Genomic DNA, 15,103 nt, shown 5'->3' with positions numbered 1-15,103 from the left:
GGCCGCTCTATTAGATGGAACCTACAGTTGATCAGGGACTCCATCGCCTGGGTTGAAGATAGAGGGCTGCCTTTAATGGTAGCAGCGCTAGATCAGGCGAAAGCCTTTGATCGCGTGAATAGATCTTTTCTATTCAGGGTATTAGGTAGATTAGGTTTTGGGGAGAAGTACATAGGATGGATCCGTACTTTGTATGTCGGAGCGGGGTGCCGAGTAAGTGTAAATAGTCACTTAGGTGACGTTTTTGACCTCTCGTCTGGGGTCAGGCAGGGATGCCCACTCTCGGCTCTCCTTTTCGTTCTGTACATGGAGCCTCTGGGGGCTGCCATTAGGGCAGACACAGGGGTGGAGGGTTTGTTGATCCCTGGAAGCGGTGGGCTGCGTGTTAAGATGACGCAGTACGCCGACGACACTTCCTTGCTGCTATGCAAGGACTCGTGCTTGACAAGGTCCCTTGCCATCATTGGGGATTTCACCCGAGCGTCGAGGGCAGTTCTGAATCACGCAAAGTCTTCCGATAAGTTATTCGGAAGATGGCGCGGTAGGACGGATGTGCCCGGGGGATTATCTCTCTGTGAGGGGGCCCTGAGGATTCTCGGGGTCCATTTTGAGACCTCCGGCTCAGCGACGCTGAACTGGAACATGAGTATCGCAGTGGTTCAGAGGAAGCTAGCAATGTGGAAGGTTAGGTCTTTGTCTTTTATAGGTAAGGTCCTGGTCCTAAAGGTGGATGTATTGCCATCTCTGTTGTACTTGGCGTACATCTACCCATTGCCGGCTTGTCTGAGAAGGTCTCTAGTGAGGCTCGTGTTTCAGTTTATGTGGGGTGGCAGGTATGAGTGGGTCGCCAGGGCGCGCATGCTCTGTCCCATCGGGGAGGGAGGTAGGGGGGTACCACATCTCCCCCTCAAGCTAGACGCCATTTTTGTTTCTTTCCTGTTGACGGAGCTTGCTCGTCCGGTTATACACCCGTCCGGTTACCTCCTGCGGGTGTTCTTCTCGTATCAGGCGAGAAGCGTAATGGTGTGGTCTAACGCGGGTCCTCGGGCGGAACAGCTGCCGTGGCACTTTGGCCATGCGGCCAAGTGGCTGCGTGCACACCCCGAGGTTGAAGTTGCCCGAGTAGGTTTAGATCACAGGCACCTGTACGAAGAGGTCAGGCAGGCAGGGAGTCCTGCGCCTGTAGCGGGCATCTCGTCAGGGGTCTGGGAGGGAGTGCAGGCGCGGGGCCTGGACAACAGGCTCAAGGACCTGAATTGGTTGGGCCTCCATAAGTACTTGCCGGTACGTGCCATTATGTACCGGCATAGTTTGTCGCGATCCCCCACCTGTCCAAGATCTGCTTGTGGCAGGGAGGAGACTGTGCGCCATGCCTTCTGGGACTGTGCCTTTGCCGGACTAGTCTGGGCTATGGCACGGGTGCTGCTAGGTTTGGTTAGGAGCGATTTTGTGTTGACGTGGGCTAGGTTAGAAAGAGGCGTAGGGAGAGCGAGGGGCACAAATAGGGACAGGTTTCTGCTCTGTCTTCTCATGAGCCTCTTTAAACGGGGGCTGTGGGAAGCCAGGCAGGAATTGGTAAAGACAGGGAAAGATTGGGAAGGGATAGTGAGGAGGGTGGAAGGTGATGTGAGGGGGAGGATGAAGAGGGAGGAGAGGAAGTGGGGGCAGCATGCGGCACGGGAGAGGTGGAAGGGGGGTTTAGGGCTGGGAGTGTTAGAGGGAGATTTATAAGGGGATAGATTAGGGAAGGGAAGATAGGGAAGGGTTAGGTATTGGTTAGGTATGACGGGGAGGGACGATGCTCCCCTGAGGTTTGTTTTTGTTGGGTTTTTGTAAATATAATTATATAAGAATGAATGGAATTATGAATTTTGTAAAAGAATGAATGGTATTGATGGCAAATAAATTATTTTTTGTAAAAAAAAAAAAAATGTGCTGCCAAAGGGAGCACAATACTAAGCTCTGAGAGGCCCTCATATATAGACCACTACGCCTCTGAAGGTTCTGGTCGTGGTTGGGGTCAAACAGAGTTCAGACCCTCAAAAACCACCCCTAGAATATTGCTGTGATGTTTAAACTTTATTTGGTGATGTAGAACTTGAAATAGAATTGACTTGAGATTTTTTACAGATTGATCTTAGACTAAAATGTAGTTTAAAAACAAAGCCTTTTATGATTCAGGACTCTTGGTCTGTAACCCCTCCCTCACCTGCTGCTTTTAGTTGCTCCTCCCCAAGTCTTTGTTCCCCTGCCCCGACCACTTCCCACCCTTCCCCCGTTTTCTGCAACATGGCCTGGCCAAAGATACTTATAACTAACTCCCCAATTAGTAGAGGGAGAGAGAGAGAGAGAGTCTGAGTCTGACTTTGATGTCAGTGCGCAACTGAAGACCATACAAACGCTCCACACCGCGTGGCCTCGACCACCCTACTCTGGTGGTCCCAGCGCGTACGACCCACGTGGAGTTCCAGGTCTCCGGTAGCCTCTGGAACTGCCGATCTGCGGCCAACAAGGCAGAGTTCATCTCAGCCTATGCCTCCCTCCAGTCCCTTGACTTCTTGGCACTGATGGAAACATGGATCACCACAGATAACACTACTACTCCTACTTGTCTACTTGAATCCGCCCACGTGTTCTCGCACACCCCGCAGAGCTTCTGGTCAGCCATGGTGGCAAAATAAGGATCCTCATCTCTCCCAAGTGGTCTTTCTCTCTTTCTCCCCTTACCCATCTGTCTATCGCCCTTTGAATTCCATGCTGTCACAGTTACCAGCCCTTTCAAGCTTAACATCCTTATCATTTATCGCCCTCCAGGTTCCCTCGGAGGTTCATCAATGAGCTTGATGCCTTGATAAGCTCCTTTCCTGAGGACGTGCTCACCTCTCACAGTTCTGGGCGACTTTAACCTCCCCACATCTACCTTTGACTCATTCCTCTCTGCCTCCTTCTTTCCAAGCTCCTCTCCTCTTTTGACCTCACCCTCTCACCTTTCTCACAAGGCAGGCAAACAGCTTGACCTCATCTTTACTAGATGCTGTTCTTCCACTAACCTCATTGCAACTCCCCTCCAAGTCTCCGACCACTGACCTTGTATCCTTTTCCCTCTTGCTCTCATCCAACACTTCCCAACTGCCCCTACTCGGATGGTATCGCGCCGTCCCAACCTTCGCTCTCTCTCCCCCGCTACTCTCTCCTCTTCCATCCTATCATCTCTTCCCTCTGCTCAAACTTTCTCCACCTATCTCCTGATTCTGCCTCCTCAACCCTCCTCTCCTCCCTTACTGCATCCTTTGACTCTCTATGTCCCCTATCCTCCAGGCCGGCTCGGATCCTCCCCTCCCGCTCCGTGGCTCGACGACTCATTGCGAGCTCACAGAACAGGGGAGCTCCGGGCAGCCTGACGGAAATGGAGGTTTAAAATGTTGTCCCTGCAACCTGGCATCCTTTAATCCCTCCTCTCTACATTTTCCTCCTCTGTCTCTGCTGCTAAAGCCATTTCTAAATTCTAAGATTCCAAGCATCTGTCTCTAACCCTAGGAAGCTCTTTGCCAAACTTTCCTCCCTCCTGAACCTCCCCCCTCCTCCCTAACTGCAGATGACTTGTCAACCATTTTGAAAAAGAAGGTCTCAGGCTGCATCCGATCCTCCCCATTTCTAAATAAAAGGCTTCACAAATTTCTGCTCATTGCCCTACCCTATGCTCTGACCTCTTTCTCCCATTTCTCTCCAGATGAAATCAATTTATTCTCGTCTTGTGACGGCCGGCCGCCCAACAACCTGCCCGGTCACCCTATCCCCTCCTCTCTTCTCCAGACCATTTGGTTCTCCCTTACCTCACCTCGCTCAGGAACTCATCCCTGACCGCTTTGCTGTCCCTCCCGTCTTCAAGAGGCCAGAGTAATCTTCCCTGTCTGAAAAAACCTACATATGTCCTCCGATGTCACAACTACAGACCAGTATCCCTTCTCTCTTTTCTCTCCAAAACTCTCTGAAGGTTCTGGTCCTTGGCCAGCTCAAACAGAGTTCTCCCTCAGAATGACCTTCTAGAATATTGCTGTGATGTTTCAAGACTTTATTTGGACTGTCTTCTCTGTAATAGGATTGACTTGAGATTTTTTTAAAGCTTGATCTTAGACTCCTCTGTTTAAAAACAAAGCCTTCTAGATTCGGACTGCCTTGGATCTGTGAACCATCAGATCCTCCTCTCCACCCTCTCCGAGTTGGGCATCCCCCCGTCGCGGCCCACGCTTGGATTGCGTCCTACCTTCCCCCGTTTTCTCCAACCAGGTGGCGTGGCGAAAGATCTGTCTAACCAACTCTCTCACCACTGGTAGTCCCCAGGGAGAGGTTCTAGGCCTGACTTTGATGTCTGTTTAAAAGTGTTGGCTCTGACATAACCTCACATGGTTGTTATCATTTAATACAACTGGACAAAATTAATCTTCTCCTTTCATTTGTAGATGTTGAATAAAGTTGGACTCAGAGTGCAACCTGCATGTCTCAGACCCCATATTAATTTGGAAACTTTGAATAAAGTTGAACCTCAGACTGCAACTCCTGCCTAACCCGTTCCATGATTTGTCTCACATGTTGAATAAAGTTGGTCTCCTCCCAGGCGCTGAACCTTGTCGTGATCCTGGACCCCCTGATTCTCAAAACATAAGGCGGCTGTCCAAATTTTCCTGTCATTCTCAGACTGAGCTTCTACTCAACATCCAGCATTTCCCCTGCCTCACACAGACTAGACTGGGGGAATGGCACTTGTCATCTCCCCGTCTTGTCACTACCGCTGTTCTGGGCTCCCTGTTTGGTTCCATTTCCCAACGTGTGAGCTCAATCCAGAAGCGCAGCCCGGATTTGGTGTCATTCCCAAGTTCTCGCAGGGGCCATGCTAATCTTCTCTCCACTGGCTTCCAGTTTTTAGTATATGTGCCGCCAAAGCAAGACCATGGTGCAAAGAGCTGTGAGAGGCACCTCATATAGACCTCAGGCCCTCTGAAGGTTCTGGTCAAGGGTTGGGTCATCCACCTCTGGCCTCAAAACCTCCCTACCACTGTGATGTTTAAAGTTTATTTGGAGATGTAAAACTGTTCAATGACTTGGCCCCCAGATTTTTTAAAATTGACTCTTAGACTAAAATGTAGTTTAAAAACAAAGCCTTTTATGATTCAGGACTCTTGGTCTGAAACCCCACCTCTTCAAGGAATACCTCCTCCCCAAGTCTTTGTTCCCCTGCCCCCCACTTCCCCCCTTCCCCCGTTTTAGATGCAACATGGCTGTTCCAAAGATGCCATAACTAACTCCCAATTAGTAGAGGCTCTGGAGAGAGAGAGTCTGCTCTGACTTTGAAATGTCTGTTTAAAATGTTGTGACATTCAAGTTTGTTATGTTTAATACAACTGGACTAAAATTGAACCCAAGTCTCTCTCCAATTCATTTGTAGATGTTGAATAAAGTTGGACTCAGAGTGCAACCTTGTCTCACTCCCAATTCATTTCTAAACTTTGAATAAAGTTGAACTCAGACTGCAACCGTGCCTAACTCGCCAATTATTTGTCTACATGTTGAATAAAGTTGGTCTCAGGCTGCAACCTTGTCTCACTCCCCATTTCAAAATAAGGAAGGCTTCACAAATTTTCCTGTCATTCTACTGTAGACTGAGCTTCTCTCATCCAGCATTTCCCCTCCTCCTTAGACTAGACTGAGGGGAATGGACAATTTATTCTCCCGGGTCACTACCGCCCAATCTTCTCTGTTTGGTTCCAATTTCTCAACGTGTGAGGAAAATAAGGAGCGCGCTTCACGGATTTGCGTGTCATCCTTTCGCAGGGGCCATGCTAATCTTCTCTGTATCGATCCAATTTTAGTATATGTGCTGCCAAAGCGAGCACAATACAAAGCTCTGAGAGGCCCTCATATATAGACCACAACCCCTCTGAAGGTTCTGGTCGTGGTTGGGGTCAAACAGAGTTCAGACCCTCAAAAACCACCCCTAGAATATTGCTGTGATGTTTAAACTTTATTTGGAGATGTAGAACTTGAAATAGAATTGACTTGAGATTTTTTAAAGATTGATCTTAGACTAAAATGTAGTTTAAAAACAAAGCCTTTTATGATTCAGGACTCTTGGTCTGTAACCCCTCCCTCACCTGCTGCTTTTAGTTGCTCCTCCCCAAGTCTTTGTTCCCCTGCCCCGACCACTTCCCACCCTTCCCCCGTTTTCTCCTCCCCAAAGATCTTTGTTCCCCAATTAGTAGAGGGAGAGAGAGACTCCCATACCTACTGACCACTTCCCACCTTTGTGACCCCCGTTTTAAATACTGCAACAATTATTTGGCATTTGTAATGTCTTTACTGTTTTGAAACTGTTGTAAATGATAATTTTTGTTGTTTTTCACTTTATAATTCAATTTGTAACTCCTTGCTTTGGCAATGTTAACACATGTTTCCCATGCCAATAAAGCCCTTGAATTGAATTGAATTGAGAGAGAGAGTCTGAGTCTGACTTTGATGTCTGTTTAAAATGTTGTGACATTCAAGTTTGTTATGTTTAATACAACTGGACTAAAATTGAACCCAAGTCTCGCTCCAATTCATTTGTAGATGTTGAATAAAGTTGGACTCAGAGTGCAACCTTGTCTCACTCCCCAATTCATTTCTAAACGTTGAATAAAGTTGAACTCAGACTGCAACCGTGCCTAACTCGCCAATTATTTGTCTACATGTTGAATAAAGTTGGTCTCAGGTTGCAACCTTGTCTCACTCCCCATTTCAAAATAAGGAAGGCTTCACAAATTTTCCTGTCATTCTACTGTAGACTGAGCTTCTCTCATCCAGCATTTCCCCTCCTCCTTAGACTAGACTGAGGGGAATGGACAATTTATTCTCCCCGGGTCACTACCGCCCAATCTTCTCTGTTTGGTTCCAATTTCTCAACGTGTGAGGAAAATAAGGAGCGCTTCACGGATTTGCGTGTCATCCTTTCGCAGGGGCCATGCTAATCTTCTCTGTATCGATCCAATTTTAGTATATGTGCTGCCAAAGCGAGCACAATACAAAGCTCTGAGAGGCCCTCATATATAGACCACCTCTGAAGGTTCTGGTCGTGGTTGGGGTCAAACAGAGTTCAGACCCTCAAAAACCACCCCTAGAATATTGCTGTGATGTTTCAACTTTATTTGGACATGTAGAACTTGAAATAGAATTGACTTGAGATTTTTTAAAGATTGATCTTAGACTAAAATGTAGTTTAAAAACAAAGCCTTTTATGATTCAGGACTCTTGGTCTGTAACCCCTCCCTCACCTGCTGCTTTTAGTTGCTCCTCCCCAAGTCTTTGTTCCCCTGCCCCGACCACTTCCCACCCTTCCCCCGTTTTCTGCAACATGGCCTGGCCAAAGATACTTATAACTAACTCCCCAATTAGTAGAGGGAGAGAGAGAGAGAGAGAGTCTGAGTCTGACTTTGATGTCTGTTTAAAATGTTGTGACATTCAAGTTTGTTATGTTTAATACAACTGGACTAAAATTGAACCCAAGTCTCTCTCCAATTCATTTGTAGATGTTGAATAAAGTTGGACTCAGAGTGCAACCTTGTCTCACTCCCCAATTCATTTCTAAACTTTGAATAAAGTTGAACTCAGACTGCAACCGTGCCTAACTCGCCAATTATTTGTCTACATGTTGAATAAAGTTGGTCTCAGGCTGCAACCTTGTCTCACTCCCCATTTCAAAATAAGGAAGGCTTCACAAATTTTCCTGTCATTCTACTGTAGACTGAGCTTCTCTCATCCAGCATTTCCCCTCCTCCTTAGACTAGACTGAGGGGAATGGACAATTTATTCTCCCCGGGTCACTACCGCCCAATCTTCTCTGTTTGGTTCCAATTTCTCAACGTGTGAGGAAAATAAGGAGCGCTTCACGGATTTGCGTGTCATCCTTTCGCAGGGGCCATGCTAATCTTCTCTGTATCGATCCAATTTTAGTATATGTGCTGCCAAAGCGAGCACAATACAAAGCTCTGAGAGGCCCTCATATATAGACCACAACCCCTCTGAAGGTTCTGGTCGTGGTTGGGGTCAAACAGAGTTCAGACCCTCAAAACCACCCCTAGAATATTGCTGTGATGTTTAAACTTTATTTGGAGATGTAGAACTTGAAATAGAATTGACTTGAGATTTTTTAAAGATTGATCTTAGACTAAAATGTAGTTTAAAAACAAAGCCTTTTATGATTCAGGACTCTTGGTCTGTAACCCCTCCCTCACCTGCTGCTTTTAGTTGCTCCTCCCCAAGTCTTTGTTCCCCTGCCCCGACCACTTCCCACCCTTCCCCCGTTTTCTGCAACATGGCCTGGCCAAAGATACTTATAACTAACTCCCCAATTAGTAGAGGGAGAGAGAGAGAGAGAGAGTCTGAGTCTGACTTTGATGTCTGTTTAAAATGTTGTGACATTCAAGTTTGTTATGTTTAATACAACTGGACTAAAATTGAACCAAAGTCTCTCTCTCTCCAATTCATTTGTAGCAACCTTGTCTCACTCCCCAATTCATTTCTAAACTTTGAATAAAGTTGAACTCAGACTGCAACCGTGCCTAACTCGCCAATTATTTGTCTACATGTTGAATAAAGTTGGTCTCAGGCTGCAACCTTGTCTCACTCCCCATTTCAAAATAAGGAAGGCTTCACAAATTTTCCTGTCATTCTACTGTAGACTGAGCTTCTCTCATCCAGCATTTCCCCTCCTCCTTAGACTAGACTGAGGGGAATGGACAATTTATTCTCCCCGGGTCACTACCGCCCAATCTTCTCTGTTTGGTTCCAATTTCTCAACGTGTGAGGAAAATAAGGAGCGCTTCACGGATTTGCGTGTCATCCTTTCGCAGGGGCCATGCTAATCTTCTCTGTATCGATCCAATTTTAGTATATGTGCTGCCAAAGCGAGCACAATACAAAGCTCTGAGAGGCCCTCATATATAGACCACAACCCCTCTGAAGGTTCTGGTCGTGGTTGGGGTCAAACAGAGTTCAGACCCTCAAAAACCACCCCTAGAATATTGCTGTGATGTTTAAACTTTATTTGGAGATGTAGAACTTGAAATAGAATTGACTTGAGATTTTTTAAAGATTGATCTTAGACTAAAATGTAGTTTAAAAACAAAGCCTTTTATGATTCAGGACTCTTGGTCTGTAACCCCTCCCTCACCTGCTGCTTTTAGTTGCTCCTCCCCAAGTCTTTGTTCCCCTGCCCCGACCACTTCCCACCCTTCCCCCGTTTTCTGCAACATGGCCTGGCCAAAGATACTTATAACTAACTCCCCAATTAGTAGAGGGAGAGAGAGAGAGAGAGTCTGAGTCTGACTTTGATGTCTGTTTAAAATGTTGTGACATTCAAGTTTGTTATGTTTAATACAACTGGACTAAAATTGAACCCAAGTCTCTCTCCAATTCATTTGTAGATGTTGAATAAAGTTGGACTCAGAGTGCAACCTTGTCTCACTCCCAATTCATTTCTAAACTTTGAATAAAGTTGAACTCAGACTGCAACCGTGCCTAACTCGCCAATTATTTGTCTACATGTTGAATAAAGTTGGTCTCAGGCTGCAACCTTGTCTCACTCCCCATTTCAAAATAAGGAAGGCTTCACAAATTTTCCTGTCATTCTACTGTAGACTGAGCTTCTCTCATCCAGCATTTCCCCTCCTCCTTAGACTAGACTGAGGGGAATGGACAATTTATTTTCCCGGGTCACTACCGCCCAATCTTCTCTGTTTGGTTCCAATTTCTCAACGTGTGAGGAAAATAAGGAGCGCTTCACGGATTTGCGTGTCATCCTTTCGCAGGGGCCATGCTAATCTTCTCTGTATCGATCCAATTTTAGTATATGTGCTGCCAAAGCGAGCACAATACAAAGCTCTGAGAGGCCCTCATATATAGACCACAACCCCTCTGAAGGTTCTGGTCGTGGTTGGGGTCAAACAGAGTTCAGACCCTCAAAAACCACCCCTAGAATATTGCTGTGATGTTTAAACTTTATTTGGAGATGTAGAACTTGAAATAGAATTGACTTGAGATTTTTTAAAGATTGATCTTAGACTAAAATGTAGTTTAAAAACAAAGCCTTTTATGATTCAGGACTCTTGGTCTGTAACCCCTCCCTCACCTGCTGCTTTTAGTTGCTCCTCCCCAAGTCTTTGTTCCCCTGCCCCGACCACTTCCCACCCTTCCCCCGTTTTCTGCAACATGGCCTGGCCAAAGATACTTATAACTAACTCCCCAATTAGTAGAGGGAGAGAGAGAGAGTCTGAGTCTGACTTTGATGTCTGTTTAAAATGTTGTGACATTCAAGTTTGTTATGTTTAATACAACTGGACTAAAATTGAACCCAAGTCTCGCTCCAATTCATTTGTAGATGTTGAATAAAGTTGGACTCAGAGTGCAACCTTGTCTCACTCCCCAATTCATTTCTAAACTTTGAATAAAGTTGAACTCAGACTGCAACCGTGCCTAACTCGCCAATTATTTGTCTACATGTTGAATAAAGTTGGTCTCAGGCTGCAACCTTGTCTCACTCCCCATTTCAAAATAAGGAAGGCTTCACAAATTTTCCTGTCATTCTACTGTAGACTGAGCTTCTCTCATCCAGCATTTCCCCTCCTCCTTAGACTAGACTGAGGGGAATGGACAATTTATTCTCCCCGGGTCACTACCGCCCAATCTTCTCTGTTTGGTTCCAATTTCTCAACGTGTGAGGAAAATAAGGAGCGCTTCACGGATTTGCGTGTCATCCTTTCGCAGGGGCCATGCTAATCTTCTCTGTATCGATCCAATTTTAGTATATGTGCTGCCAAAGCGAGCACAATACAAAGCTCTGAGAGGCCCTCATATATAGACCACAACCCCTCTGAAGGTTCTGGTCGTGGTTGGGGTCAAACAGAGTTCAGACCCTCAAAACCACCCCTAGAATATTGCTGTGATGTTTAAACTTTATTTGGAGATGTAGAACTTGAAATAGAATTGACTTGAGATTTTTTAAAGATTGATCTTAGACTAAAATGTAGTTTAAAAACAAAGCCTTTTATGATTCAGGACTCTTGGTCTGTAACCCCTCCCTCACCTGCTGCTTTTAGTTGCTCCTCCCCAAGTCTTTGTTCCCCTGCCCCGACCACTTCCCACCCTTCCCCGTTTTCTGCAACATGGCCTGGCCAAAGATACTTATAACTAACTCCCCAATTAGTAGAGGGAGAGAGAGAGAGAGAGAGTCTGAGTCTGACTTTGATGTCTGTTTAAAATGTTGTGACATTCAAGTTTGTTATGTTTAATACAACTGGACTAAAATTGAACCAAAGTCTCTCTCTCTCCAATTCATTTGTAGCAACCTTGTCTCACTCCCCAATTCATTTCTAAACTTTGAATAAAGTTGAACTCAGACTGCAACCGTGCCTAACTCGCCAATTATTTGTCTACATGTTGAATAAAGTTGGTCTCAGGCTGCAACCTTGTCTCACTCCCCATTTCAAAATAAGGAAGGCTTCACAAATTTTCCTGTCATTCTACTGTAGACTGAGCTTCTCTCATCCAGCATTTCCCCTCCTCCTTAGACTAGACTGAGGGGAATGGACAATTTATTTTCCCCGGGTCACTACCGCCCAATCTTCTCTGTTTGGTTCCAATTTCTCAACGTGTGAGGAAAATAAGGAGCGCTTCACGGATTTGCGTGTCATCCTTTCGCAGGGGCCATGCTAATCTTCTCTGTATCGATCCAATTTTAGTATATGTGCTGCCAAAGCGAGCACAATACAAAGCTCTGAGAGGCCCTCATATATAGACCACAACCCCTCTGAAGGTTCTGGTCGTGGTTGGGGTCAAACAGAGTTCAGACCCTCAAAAACCACCCCTAGAATATTGCTGTGATGTTTAAACTTTATTTGGAGATGTAGAACTTGAAATAGAATTGACTTGAGATTTTTTAAAGATTGATCTTAGACTAAAATGTAGTTTAAAAACAAAGCCTTTTATGATTCAGGACTCTTGGTCTGTAACCCCTCCCTCACCTGCTGCTTTTAGTTGCTCCTCCCCAAGTCTTTGTTCCCCTGCCCCGACCACTTCCCACCCTTCCCCCGTTTTCTGCAACATGGCCTGGCCAAAGATACTTATAACTAACTCCCTAATTAGTAGAGGGAGAGAGAGAGAGAGAGAGAGTCCGAGTCTGACTTTGATGTCTGTTTAAAATGTTGTGACATTCAAGTTTGTTATGTTTAATACAACTGGACTAAAATTGAACCCAAGTCTCGCTCCAATTCATTTGTAGATGTTGAATAAAGTTGGACTCAGAGTGCAACCTTGTCTCACTCCCCAATTCATTTCTAAACTTTGAATAAAGTTGAACTCAGACTGCAACCGTGCCTAACTCGCCAATTATTTGTCTACATGTTGAATAAAGTTGGTCTCAGGCTGCAACCTTGTCTCACTCCCCATTTCAAAATAAGGAAGGCTTCACAAATTTTCCTGTCATTCTACTGTAGACTGAGCTTCTCTCATCCAGCATTTCCCCTCCTCCTTAGACTAGACTGAGGGGAATGGACAATTTATTTTCCCGGGTCACTACCGCCCAATCTTCTCTGTTTGGTTCCAATTTCTCAACGTGTGAGGAAAATAAGGAGCGCTTCACGGATTTGCGTGTCATCCTTTCGCAGGGGCCATGCTAATCTTCTCTGTATCGATCCAATTTTAGTATATGTGCTGCCAAAGCGAGCACAATACAAAGCTCTGAGAGGCCCTCATATATAGACCACAACCCCTCTGAAGGTTCTGGTCGTGGTTGGGGTCAAACAGAGTTCAGACCCTCAAAAACCACCCCTAGAATATTGCTGTGATGTTTAAACTTTATTTGGAGATGTAGAACTTGAAATAGAATTGACTTGAGATTTTTTAAAGATTGATCTTAGACTAAAATGTAGTTTAAAAACAAAGCCTTTTATGATTCAGGACTCTTGGTCTGTAACCCCTCCCTCACCTGCTGCTTTTAGTTGCTCCTCCCCAAGTCTTTGTTCCCCTGCCCCGACCACTTCCCACCCTTCCCCGTTTTCTGCAACATGGCCTGGCCAAAGATACTTATAACTAACTCCCCAATTAGTAGAGGGAGAGAGAGAGAGAGTCTGAGTCTGACTTTGATGTCTGTTTAAAATGTTGTGACATTCAAGTTTGTTATGTTTAATACAACTGGACTAAAATTGAACCCAAGTCTCTCTCCAATTCATTTGTAGATGTTGAATAAAGTTGGACTCAGAGTGCAACCTTGTCTCACTCCCCAATTCATTTCTAAACTTTGAATAAAGTTGAACTCAGACTGCAACCGTGCCTAACTCGCCAATTATTTGTCTACATGTTGAATAAAGTTGGTCTCAGGCTGCAACCTTGTCTCACTCCCCATTTCAAAATAAGGAAGGCTTCACAAATTTTCCTGTCATTCTACTGTAGACTGAGCTTCTCTCATCCAGCATTTCCCCTCCTCCTTAGACTAGACTGAGGGAATGGACAATTTATTCTCCCGGGTCACTACCGCCCAATCTTCTCTGTTTGGTTCCAATTTCTCAACGTGTGAGGAAAATAAGGAGCGCTTCACGGATTTGCGTGTCATCCTTTCGCAGGGGCCATGCTAATCTTCTCTGTATCGATCCAATTTTAGTATATGTGCTGCCAAAGCGAGCACAATACAAAGCTCTGAGAGGCCCTCATATATAGACCACAACCCCTCTGAAGGTTCTGGTCGTGGTTGGGGTCAAACAGAGTTCAGACCCTCAAAAACCACCCCTAGAATATTGCTGTGATGTTTAAACTTTATTTGGAGATGTAGAACTTGAAATAGAATTGACTTGAGATTTTTTAAAGATTGATCTTAGACTAAAATGTAGTTTAAAAACAAAGCCTTTTATGATTCAGGACTCTTGGTCTGTAACCCCTCCCTCACCTGCTGCTTTTAGTTGCTCCTCCCCAAGTCTTTGTTCCCCTGCCCCGACCACTTCCCACCCTTCCCCGTTTTCTGCAACATGGCCTGGCCAAAGATACTTATAACTAACTCCCTAATTAGCAGAGGGAGAGAGAGAGAGAGAGTCTGAGTCTGATTTTGATGTCTGTTTAAAATGTTGTGACATTCAAGTTTGTTATGTTTAATACAACTGGACTAAAATTGAACCCAAGTCTCTCTCCAATTCATTTGTAGATGTTGAATAAAGTTGGACTCAGAGTGCAACCGTGCCTAACTCGCCAATTATTTGTCTACATGTTGAATAAAGTTGGTCTCAGGCTGCAACCTTGTCTCACTCCCCATTTCAAAATAAGGAAGGCTTCACAAATTTTCCTGTCATTCTACTGTAGACTGAGCTTCTCTCATCCAGCATTTCCCCTCCTCCTTAGACTAGACTGAGGGGAATGGACAATTTATTTTCCCCGGGTCACTACCGCCCAATCTTCTCTGTTTGGTTCCAATTTCTCAACGTGTGAGGAAAATAAGGAGCGCTTCACGGATTTGCGTGTCATCCTTTCGCAGGGGCCATGCTAATCTTCTCTGTATCGATCCAATTTTAGTATATGTGCTGCCAAAGCGAGCACAATACAAAGCTCTGAGAGGCCCTCATATATAGACCACAACCCCTCTGAAGGTTCTGGTCGTGGTTGGGGTCAAACAGAGTTCAGACCCTCAAAAACCACCCCTAGAATATTGCTGTGATGTTTAAACTTTATTTGGAGATGTAGAACTTGAAATAGAATTGACTTGAGATTTTTAAAGATTGATCTTAGACTAAAATGTAGTTTAAAAACAAAGCCTTTTATGATTCAGGACTCTTGGTCTGTAACCCCTCCCTCACCTGCTGCTTTTAGTTGCTCCTCCCCAAGTCTTTGTTCCCCTGCCCCGACCACTTCCCACCCTTCCCCCGTTTTCTGCAACATGGCCTGGCCAAAGATACTTATAACTAACTCCCCAATTAGTAGAGGGAGAGAGAGAGAGAGTCTGAGTCTGACTTTGATGTCTGTTTAAAATGTTGTGACATTCAAGTTTGTTATGTTTAATACAACTGGACTAAAATTGAACCCAAGTCTCTCTCCA

General features: G+C 45.1%; 10 non-coding genes across 10 annotated transcripts; all 10 read right to left on the bottom strand.

Annotated features, from left to right (window-relative positions):
* Positions 1–5,784: 5,784 nt before the first annotated feature.
* LOC127925973 (U6 spliceosomal RNA) lies at positions 5,785–5,891 on the bottom strand. The gene has a single exon (XR_008122990.1). It is a non-coding gene; the product is annotated as a U6 spliceosomal RNA (small nuclear RNA).
* Positions 5,892–6,944: 1,053 nt separating this feature from the next.
* Positions 6,945–7,051, bottom strand: LOC127925964 (U6 spliceosomal RNA). The gene has a single exon (XR_008122981.1). It is a non-coding gene; the product is annotated as a U6 spliceosomal RNA (small nuclear RNA).
* An 849-nt stretch (positions 7,052–7,900) lies between these two features.
* LOC127925963 (U6 spliceosomal RNA) lies at positions 7,901–8,007 on the bottom strand. The gene has a single exon (XR_008122980.1). It is a non-coding gene; the product is annotated as a U6 spliceosomal RNA (small nuclear RNA).
* Positions 8,008–8,837: 830 nt separating this feature from the next.
* LOC127925962 (U6 spliceosomal RNA) lies at positions 8,838–8,944 on the bottom strand. The gene has a single exon (XR_008122979.1). It is a non-coding gene; the product is annotated as a U6 spliceosomal RNA (small nuclear RNA).
* An 850-nt stretch (positions 8,945–9,794) lies between these two features.
* LOC127925972 (U6 spliceosomal RNA) lies at positions 9,795–9,901 on the bottom strand. The gene has a single exon (XR_008122989.1). It is a non-coding gene; the product is annotated as a U6 spliceosomal RNA (small nuclear RNA).
* Positions 9,902–10,749: 848 nt separating this feature from the next.
* LOC127925961 (U6 spliceosomal RNA) lies at positions 10,750–10,856 on the bottom strand. Its single transcript, XR_008122978.1, has one exon. It is a non-coding gene; the product is annotated as a U6 spliceosomal RNA (small nuclear RNA).
* An 829-nt stretch (positions 10,857–11,685) lies between these two features.
* Positions 11,686–11,792, bottom strand: LOC127925960 (U6 spliceosomal RNA). The gene has a single exon (XR_008122977.1). It is a non-coding gene; the product is annotated as a U6 spliceosomal RNA (small nuclear RNA).
* An 855-nt stretch (positions 11,793–12,647) lies between these two features.
* On the bottom strand, positions 12,648–12,754 carry LOC127925971 (U6 spliceosomal RNA). Its single transcript, XR_008122988.1, has one exon. It is a non-coding gene; the product is annotated as a U6 spliceosomal RNA (small nuclear RNA).
* An 847-nt stretch (positions 12,755–13,601) lies between these two features.
* LOC127925970 (U6 spliceosomal RNA) lies at positions 13,602–13,708 on the bottom strand. Its single transcript, XR_008122987.1, has one exon. It is a non-coding gene; the product is annotated as a U6 spliceosomal RNA (small nuclear RNA).
* Positions 13,709–14,500: 792 nt separating this feature from the next.
* LOC127925959 (U6 spliceosomal RNA) lies at positions 14,501–14,607 on the bottom strand. Its single transcript, XR_008122976.1, has one exon. It is a non-coding gene; the product is annotated as a U6 spliceosomal RNA (small nuclear RNA).
* Positions 14,608–15,103: the final 496 nt, after the last annotated feature.

Source organism: Oncorhynchus keta, unplaced genomic scaffold (assembly GCF_023373465.1).
Source record: "Oncorhynchus keta strain PuntledgeMale-10-30-2019 unplaced genomic scaffold, Oket_V2 Un_contig_6513_pilon_pilon, whole genome shotgun sequence".
Taxonomy (NCBI): domain Eukaryota; kingdom Metazoa; phylum Chordata; class Actinopteri; order Salmoniformes; family Salmonidae; genus Oncorhynchus; species Oncorhynchus keta.
The sequence above is the reverse complement of the archived record's forward strand: the minus strand, read 5'-3'. Positions and strand labels throughout refer to the sequence as shown.